This window comes from Gadus chalcogrammus, chromosome 18, assembly GCF_026213295.1.
Source record: "Gadus chalcogrammus isolate NIFS_2021 chromosome 18, NIFS_Gcha_1.0, whole genome shotgun sequence".
In the NCBI taxonomy this organism is placed as follows: domain Eukaryota; kingdom Metazoa; phylum Chordata; class Actinopteri; order Gadiformes; family Gadidae; genus Gadus; species Gadus chalcogrammus.
The window spans coordinates 4774934-4782775 of NC_079429.1; the positions used below are offsets into that span (position 1 = coordinate 4774934).

A 7842-nucleotide genomic window follows, 5' to 3' on the forward strand; every position below is an offset into this window, starting at 1 on the left:
TACCCAGCCCTGCCACCCCCCCCCCCCACAACGTCCACAGCGCTCGCAGGAACTGGCAGCCAGAACACGTGTCCGGCCCCCAGCCCGGGGGGCCGGGAGGGGGGAGATTTACGATAAAGTCTTGCGCCAAAAGTTGCTTCAAGGGCATCGGGCGGTGTAACTCTGCTCCCGACGGCCGTCCACGACGGGGATAACTAGCGGGGATTAGTGCTTGATGGCCCTCGGTTCACATCGGGTCCCTGCGGGGGCCCTTGCAGCTGCCCCGGGCCCCCCCCTCACCCCCAACCTGCACACGGCTCGCTGGGACTGTAGCATTAACCAGAGGACGGCGCGCTTAATCTGTACCGCAGAAGAAGAAGAAGATGAAGTGCAATTGATTTACTATGTGCAATACTGTGTGTTTTATACGGTTTTTAAACAGGAGGAGAAAAACACGACTGAAGGCGTTTAATATACAAAATAAAAAGATGGAAACATGGAGCAGACTGATGTTCTATAGACCTCTGTATCGATGTTGTTTTTGTTTTTCTATCCTTCAATCCAAAGTGACGTGGAGCGTCGCAAACGGGGGGGATGGATTGTCACTTTTTAAAAAACCGACATGTTCCTCCTGATATTAGTATAGCGCTGGCGGAGTCAGTTTCATGTTTGATGCTGAATTTACCCTTCAAGAGCCAGAACAACATCCTGTCATGAGCCATGAGTGCCATGTAGTGTCAAGGGAATCCAGCATGCGGAGGCAACTCATCATAGAAATGACAGGTGGAACAAAGACTCTGTCTCACCCGGGGGGTGGGAGAGAAGCAGGGCCAGGGTGTTCAGGGGGTGCAGCACAACGTACAGCAGCGCAATCCTCCAGGTGCCGAATCCAAGTTCACCCTTCTGCTCAGGCCACCGGTGATCCAAGGGGTACTCACGATGCACAGCACCCCTTCATCTCCTGAGATATACCTAGACCGGGCCCCCCCCACACGGGCTGGGAGAACGCACACTCAGACGGCACGCTAGCTGATCTTGGGCTTTAAACGCAGACGTGAGATGCATATCGCTGATTCAGCAACTCCAGGGGATGTGGGGGTAGAGGTGGTGGTGGAGGTGGTGGTGGAGGTAGTGGGGGTAGAGGAGGGGGTGGAGGGGATGGTGGTGGATGTAGAGGTGGTGGTGGGGGTGGACGTGGTGATGGACGTGGTGGGTGTAGAGATGGTCGTGGAGGTGGTGGTGGTGGTGGTGGACATGGTGGGTGTAAAGGTTGTGGTGGAGGTGGAGGTGGTGGGGTTAGAGGAGGTGACAGTGGTAGAGGAGGAGGAGGTGGTGGTGGAGGAGATGGTGGTGGATGTGATGGGTGTAAAGGTTGTGGTGGGGACGGAGGTGGATGTGGTTGCTGTGCTGGTGTTTTAGGGGACTGTAGACAGGTTCCCGGGAAGTCTAGAATCTCGCCCCTTTTTAACGGTCAAGTCGACAGCGACCTCGGAGGCAGGCTTCATGGTGAGGAGGGCTGGGTGAGCGGAGAGGCGGGGGTGTGATCAGTGTGTGTGCGTTAGAGTCATTACGATGCGGTGCCACGTCTCACTACGCAGCCGACCCCAGAGCAGTACTGCGGTACTCTGGTGAGTGGTGAGAGTCAGGGAGAGAGTCACGGAGAAGGTTGGACGGCGCGGCGGAACTTCACTCTGAGATAACGTCATCGCTGAAGTCTAAAACCAAGAGAGATCGAGCAAGGCTGGAGTTGGGGAGAGAGAGCAAGAGAGAGATAGGGCGATAGAGAGAGAGAGTGATAGAGAGCAAGAGCGAGAGTGAGAGCGAGAGAGAAAGAGCGAACGAGTGAGAGAGAGAGGGCGAGTGGGCTTGAGATTGCTATGACAAGACATGAGTGAATTGCGTTGCTATGTGCTTGTTCGCTGCCTGCATGCAGCAAAGTGTAACTCCTAGCTACCAGGAAGCCAGTCCTAGCCTGTCAATCAAGAGCAGAGACCCGCCCCTAACCGTCTGCCTTCAGGACTTCGTCTCCTCCACAAACTTCGGGGAAATGGAAGGTGGAGGAACGCAGCAGGGTGGAGGGAAGGCAGCCTCTTTAAGTCACGACACTGAAAGCGGTGCAGAAACCCCAGAATATAAAGTGATGAGGATTGTTAAAAAATACTGGCTAAGGTTGCTTCATTCCTGACAAAAGGCAACACAAAATCTTTTCCATTTGATAGTGCCTTGCCAAAGGACAAATTGAAGGTTAGCCATTCAATCAATTTGCAATGACTCCACTAAATGGTATTGTTAACCTAACATTGGGACATTCCGTGATACATCCATAGCTTTCTACCTGCCTTATAATCAAGGAACTCCTGTGAAGCAGAACGTGCTGCAGAGATGGGAGCAACTGGGGGGATCTCACAGTACGCAGCCTTACAACGGTCGGAGCGTGGACATGACTGCAGAAGACGTAGCGATGAGGGAGCAGGAGGCAGACTCTCAGATGTGAAGCCCTGCTTGTTGCAGTGGCTTGCATCTGCCTGCAAAACAGGCCAGGCGTCTGCTTTCTGCTGTTGCCGAGTAGGTTTCTCGCACTCGCCACTCGAGATTCAGCAGCAAACACCAGCATCGTGGGGGACAGGTTTCGTCAGCTTGAAGCGGCCAACCTCATCGCTCTCTCGCGCTCCCCGTCGAGGAAGATTAATCAGGCAATCGCATTAGCATGACGTTATGTAGGCTGACACGTGCAGGGACCTGTTTCACAAGCAGCCTGCCCCCACCCCCCCCCCCCACTCCCCAACCCCAACATAAAGCATGGCGCTTTGACAAGAGTCTCCCAGCGCATAGGGGAGGGATTGAAAACATCCCTGTGTAAGATGAAAGTGGAGCAGGAACAAGGTGCAGTGAGTGACACATGCTGGCAGAGAACTAAACGGAGGCGTGCACAGCACACACTGCCTTCCTTTGTATGCAAATCAGCCTCCCAGTCCCTCGACACCGTGTTAAATAAAGTGATGGCAGACTTAATAAGGACGGATTATGTGGACTGGAGCAACATGACAGCTCGCTGCTCCCTGGTTTGTTTTTCGGTTTGGTTTTTTCTCAAACCGAGAACAGGAAAATAACATTATTTTTGAGAAAGGGAATTACAGCGGGATTTGGCCTTTGACAAACTCAATGAAAGCCGTGAAGGGAAGACAGGAGGGATGGAAAAGGTGAAGTACATGTGAGAAGATCACTTCTCTCAAATGTTCTCCCCAAGGATATAAGGGATACTCCTCCAGGATCCGATACCCCCTTAAACCATCGTAATTATGAGACATTTAATGTATGACAAAAGAAATACATGTATGTCACTCAAAGACATCAAATGGTATATCGACTGCATTTCTTCAGCACTTTTCTTACCAGTGGCCACCCAAAGCGCCTTTCAATACTGCCTCACATTCACACACCGACGCGGAGTCAACCACGCAGGGCGGCAGACAGCTCGTCAGGAGCAGTTAGGGTGAGGCGTCTTGCTCAGGGACACCTCGACGCTCAGCGAGTAGCAGCCGTGGATCGAACTAGCAACCTTCCGCCTGCCAGCCAACCCGCTCTACCTCCTGAGCCACATGGCGCCCCAAAGATGACGCACATTAAGGGAGAGCGACAGGGAATCTGGACAAGGGCCAGCAGGAAGACAGGCCAGAGTGATGACGTACCGCAGAAAGGGGAACAAGGGCCCAGCGTGCATATAGAACAGATCTGCAGTGGAGACCGCAGGGGCCTGGAGAGGGATTAATCAGGAAGCGAGCTGGACGTGCTTCACCGCGGTTCACAAGTCCCTAACGGAAACCGGAACCGATGAATTAAATCAAAAGGGCCGCGTTTAAGTGTGAGTGTGTGGGTCGGGTTCTGAAAGGGAAGCGCTCAGTGTAATGGAGGGTAATGGAGAGGTGCGCACGCTGGCGTTACAGGTGTTGGCCGAGCAAACAAGTGGCACCGAGGTGCAGAGTCAAAAACGGATCAATCCAGAAAATAATGGAAAAACACATTCGGAGAGGGGAAGGAAAGACATGATGCAAGGCTTAACGGGTTGGTTTCGAATGAGCCCCTGTTCGAGGTGCAGGGAGGCTGCGTAGGAGGTGGTGGTGGATTCTGTGGAGCTGCCGGTTTTAACATTTTAAGATACTGCACCACACATGTGCCTCCCTGTGTTTTCTCCCTCTCTCTCCCTCTCCCCCTCCCTCCCTCCCTCCCTCCCTCTTAGCCAGGAGTGCGGAGACGTACCTCTCATCTTACTATAGAATATTCCTCCGTTCTCCACGGCACGCCCTACCTCCCCGAACATCCATAACCCGACTCATCTTATGATAAATAATGCAAATATGAATGATTAACATTCCCGGGGAAAAACAGGCCTTCAACCTCGCGTCAAGCAGCCTCTATAAAAGATGTCCCAGGTTAGTTAGACAGAGCGCCATTGTTTATAAAGGAGAGAGGAGGAGGAGGAGGACTGGGGATCGCTTACAGTAAACGCGTGTCTTTGCAAAGCCTTCTCCGACGCCACTCCTGCGACACTGGGGGGACGCAGCGCTGCCACTCAGCCCGCAGGAAGACTTTTACTGAAGTCGGATCACGAGCGTCGCTCCCGACTCAAGGGTCTGATAAAGTTTGAGACGACGATGACGAAGATGACGATGCTAGCAGCGGCGCGCGCTAGCCAGACAGGACAGACAGACAGGATAGACAGACAGACCGTGTGTTTACGAGATGACTGATAAGTGCTCTGATTGGATTAAGGCACCGAAACCGCATATTAGAAACGCTCTCTGGTGAGTTCACACACACACACACACACACACACACACACACACACAGAAAAACAAAGCAAAACCGGTTAAAGATGAACAGGTACGCAACCACAGCGTCAGACAAAGATCAGCCCGTTAACGGTGGACGATGAGGAGATAAAAGGCTCAGGAGGAGATCAAAGCATCCCCATCGGGCGGAGGCTGGGCCCCGAGTTAGACCCAACATTCAGACAACTTTGGAGCGGATTGTGGGGGCAAATGGCAAGATGTGGATGTATTTCATTTTGTGTATGTGCGTGTACCCACGTGTGTGTGTGTGTGTGTGTGTGTGTGTGTGTGTGTGTGTGTGTGTGTGTGTGTGTGTGTGTGTGTGTGTGTGTGTGTGTGTGTGTGTGTGTGTGTGTGTGTGTGTGTGTGTGTGTGTGTGTGTGTGTGTCTGTGTGTGTGTACCCGAGTGTTTGCGCATCCACGCGTGTGTGTGCGCATCCACGCGTGTGTGTGCGCATCCACGCGTGTGTGTGCGCATCCACGCGTGTGTGTGCGTGAAATAGTCATGAATGTGTGTATGGTAGGACCGGAGGGGCTTTTAATTAACCTTGGATATCAGCAGCAGTAGGGAGGGGGAGAGGGGGGAGAGAGAGAGAGAGAGACATCGACTTACAATGTGGGGAGAGTCGCGACCCATGGAGATCACCGTCCTGTTCACCGTCCTCAGCAGCTTCTCCATGATGATCTGGACGTGCCACTGGGTGGGGCCCTGCAGGGGACACGGACACACACACGGACACACACACGGACACACACACGGACACACGGACACACGGACACACACACACACACACGTTTAGGTTCTAGTGAGGCCTAATCAACTCATCCCGTTTCTGATCCCTTCTTAACATTCTTAACATTCTGCGCAGCAAAAAATACCAATTCTACACTAAATTTCCCAGAGGTTGACTAAAATGTGTGCAGGTTGCTGTGTCTTCAGATGTGCAGATTGATGCTCTAACACATAACAAAGAATGGTAGCACTACTGTAGTACGTGACCAGTAGGTTCCAACAGTGGATCACATCATGATCCAGAAACACATTTATGTACTCAAGATTGCTCATCCACCGCCTTGTGGTCCCACACCCCAGATCTCTGTGACGGCCTCAAACACTGTCTCGTTGTCTGTCTGTGTGTGTCCAGCTCTCTGGTTGTCAGGAAACCTTCTGAGGTTACCAACAGCGTCCAAACATTTCATCATTCAGTGAGTGAACAAACAAACACACACAATGTGTTGTCATCTATCGTTTCCTGTATTGGGTCAACACTGACCACCCACACACACACACACACACCCATCCCCCCACACATACACACTCACGACGAGGTCAAACTGTCACAGACACACACATGCGCATAATAAGCGGGCAGGTGGGGGCGTCCGGGTGGGCTCCTGAGACCTGGTCTTGATTTCATCAGGTGTGCTGACACCTGCAGTCCTGCTCTCCTGATGTAACGAAGCACCGGGTTGGATCACCGGGTTGGATCACCAGGTCACGCCCGGCTACATGGACCCCAGCCAAGTACACAAGCTCTGTCCATTCAACTGAATCAGTTGTTTACCCTTAGTCAAATGTGTTGATCGTCATTTCCCGGACTAATTAGCGACGCCCGTGCCTGGGGCGTTCTTCAGTGGCATCTAATTATTTCAAATCAAATAACAACCGAAGGAAGGAGGCTGGACTGCAGTCATTATGGGATGCCGTTGATGCAGAATGGTGGTGGTTTCCCCACAGTCCGAACGAGACCTTCACCACCGTTTCACGCCGGGTGGGGGAAGTCGATGCGGTTTCCTCCCTCGACCCGCCCCCCACCCCGCGGGTTCACCCGGTCCCAGCGCAGCCCAACCTGGTACTCCAGCTCAGCTCCGTAGGTACGCAGGTGCGGCCTGCGGCTGCATTGAGATGTTACCCAGGTGTGTGCGTTTGTGTGCGTGTCAGTGTCGGCGTCCTCTAGCACCGTGTGGGAACACAGAGAGGACACACCAGCACAGAGGGGTCTTTAAGTCGACAGACGTGGCCTGCGTTCGTACGTGCATGTGTGTGTGTGTGTGGGGGGGGGGGGGGTAGGACGTGCTAGGGGGGGGGGGGTGGGAGTGAGAGGGAGAGGGGGAGACGTGGGGAGATGGGCGTGCGCTGAACGTTACAAATGTTCCATTATCTAACCACTTCATTTGAACTGTTTTCGCTTATTATTTATATGAGCTGACGATCGATACCCATTGGCGATATGTCCCGTCTCTTCTCAGAACCGTGGCTATGTCAATAACCAACGTTTTGCTTCACGTCAGTCCATTATATCTGTCCGGTAGGGCGCCGGTTGGACTCCCCCCCCCCCCCCCCCATCCCCGGAGTAGGGGACCCCCATCCCTGGAGGGGGGACCCCCCCTGCTGGGCTCCGTCTCGGGGTCTCTCCCTGGAGGTCTGAGCCCGTTCTCCCCCAGCGGTGGTGGGTCACTCACCACGTCGGTGCGGTACAGAACCTCCAGGATGTCGCTGAGCAGCTGGCAGCAGGCCTGCAGCTCCTCCTGGGCCTCCAGGTGGCTCTTCAGCTGCTCCGTCATCAGGGGTAAGAGCAGCTCCCGGCAGTCTGCAGGGACACACACACACACACACACACGCGCACACACACACAAACAAAAAGAAAAGAGTCGTAAACGAGCAAAAATTGATAATTCCACAAATACAGAGAGAGAAACAGCCCAGACCCAGACCGACACTGGGTTGGAAGGGCGATGCTCTCCATGCGTCCAACACACAACACAAGCTGGTAATGACCCTCCCCTGGGGATCAGCGCTTCGGCACAAACAAACGCCACGTTATGAGCCGGAACAGCGACCGCGCCAGAACGCCGTCCTCTGAGGCGAGGAACCACGTCCATGATGATCAGAGCGGCCTCACATGGCTGGTTCTCACTGGTGAAACCCTGTTCTCAGGCCTGTGGAACCAGGGCAGCAGGGTTCTCCCCTGGCCCCGCTGACGGCAGGTAACGAATCGGGCATGTCTTAAATACAATGAGGCCTGAGCAGAGG

At 53.6% G+C, this 7842-nt stretch overlaps 1 pseudogene; it reads right to left on the reverse strand.

Moving 5' to 3' along the window:
- Positions 1 to 7394, reverse strand: part of LOC130371751 (dedicator of cytokinesis protein 1-like) — a 105287-nt pseudogene extending 97893 nt beyond the window's left edge.
- Between the last annotated feature and the right edge of the window lie 448 nt (positions 7395 to 7842).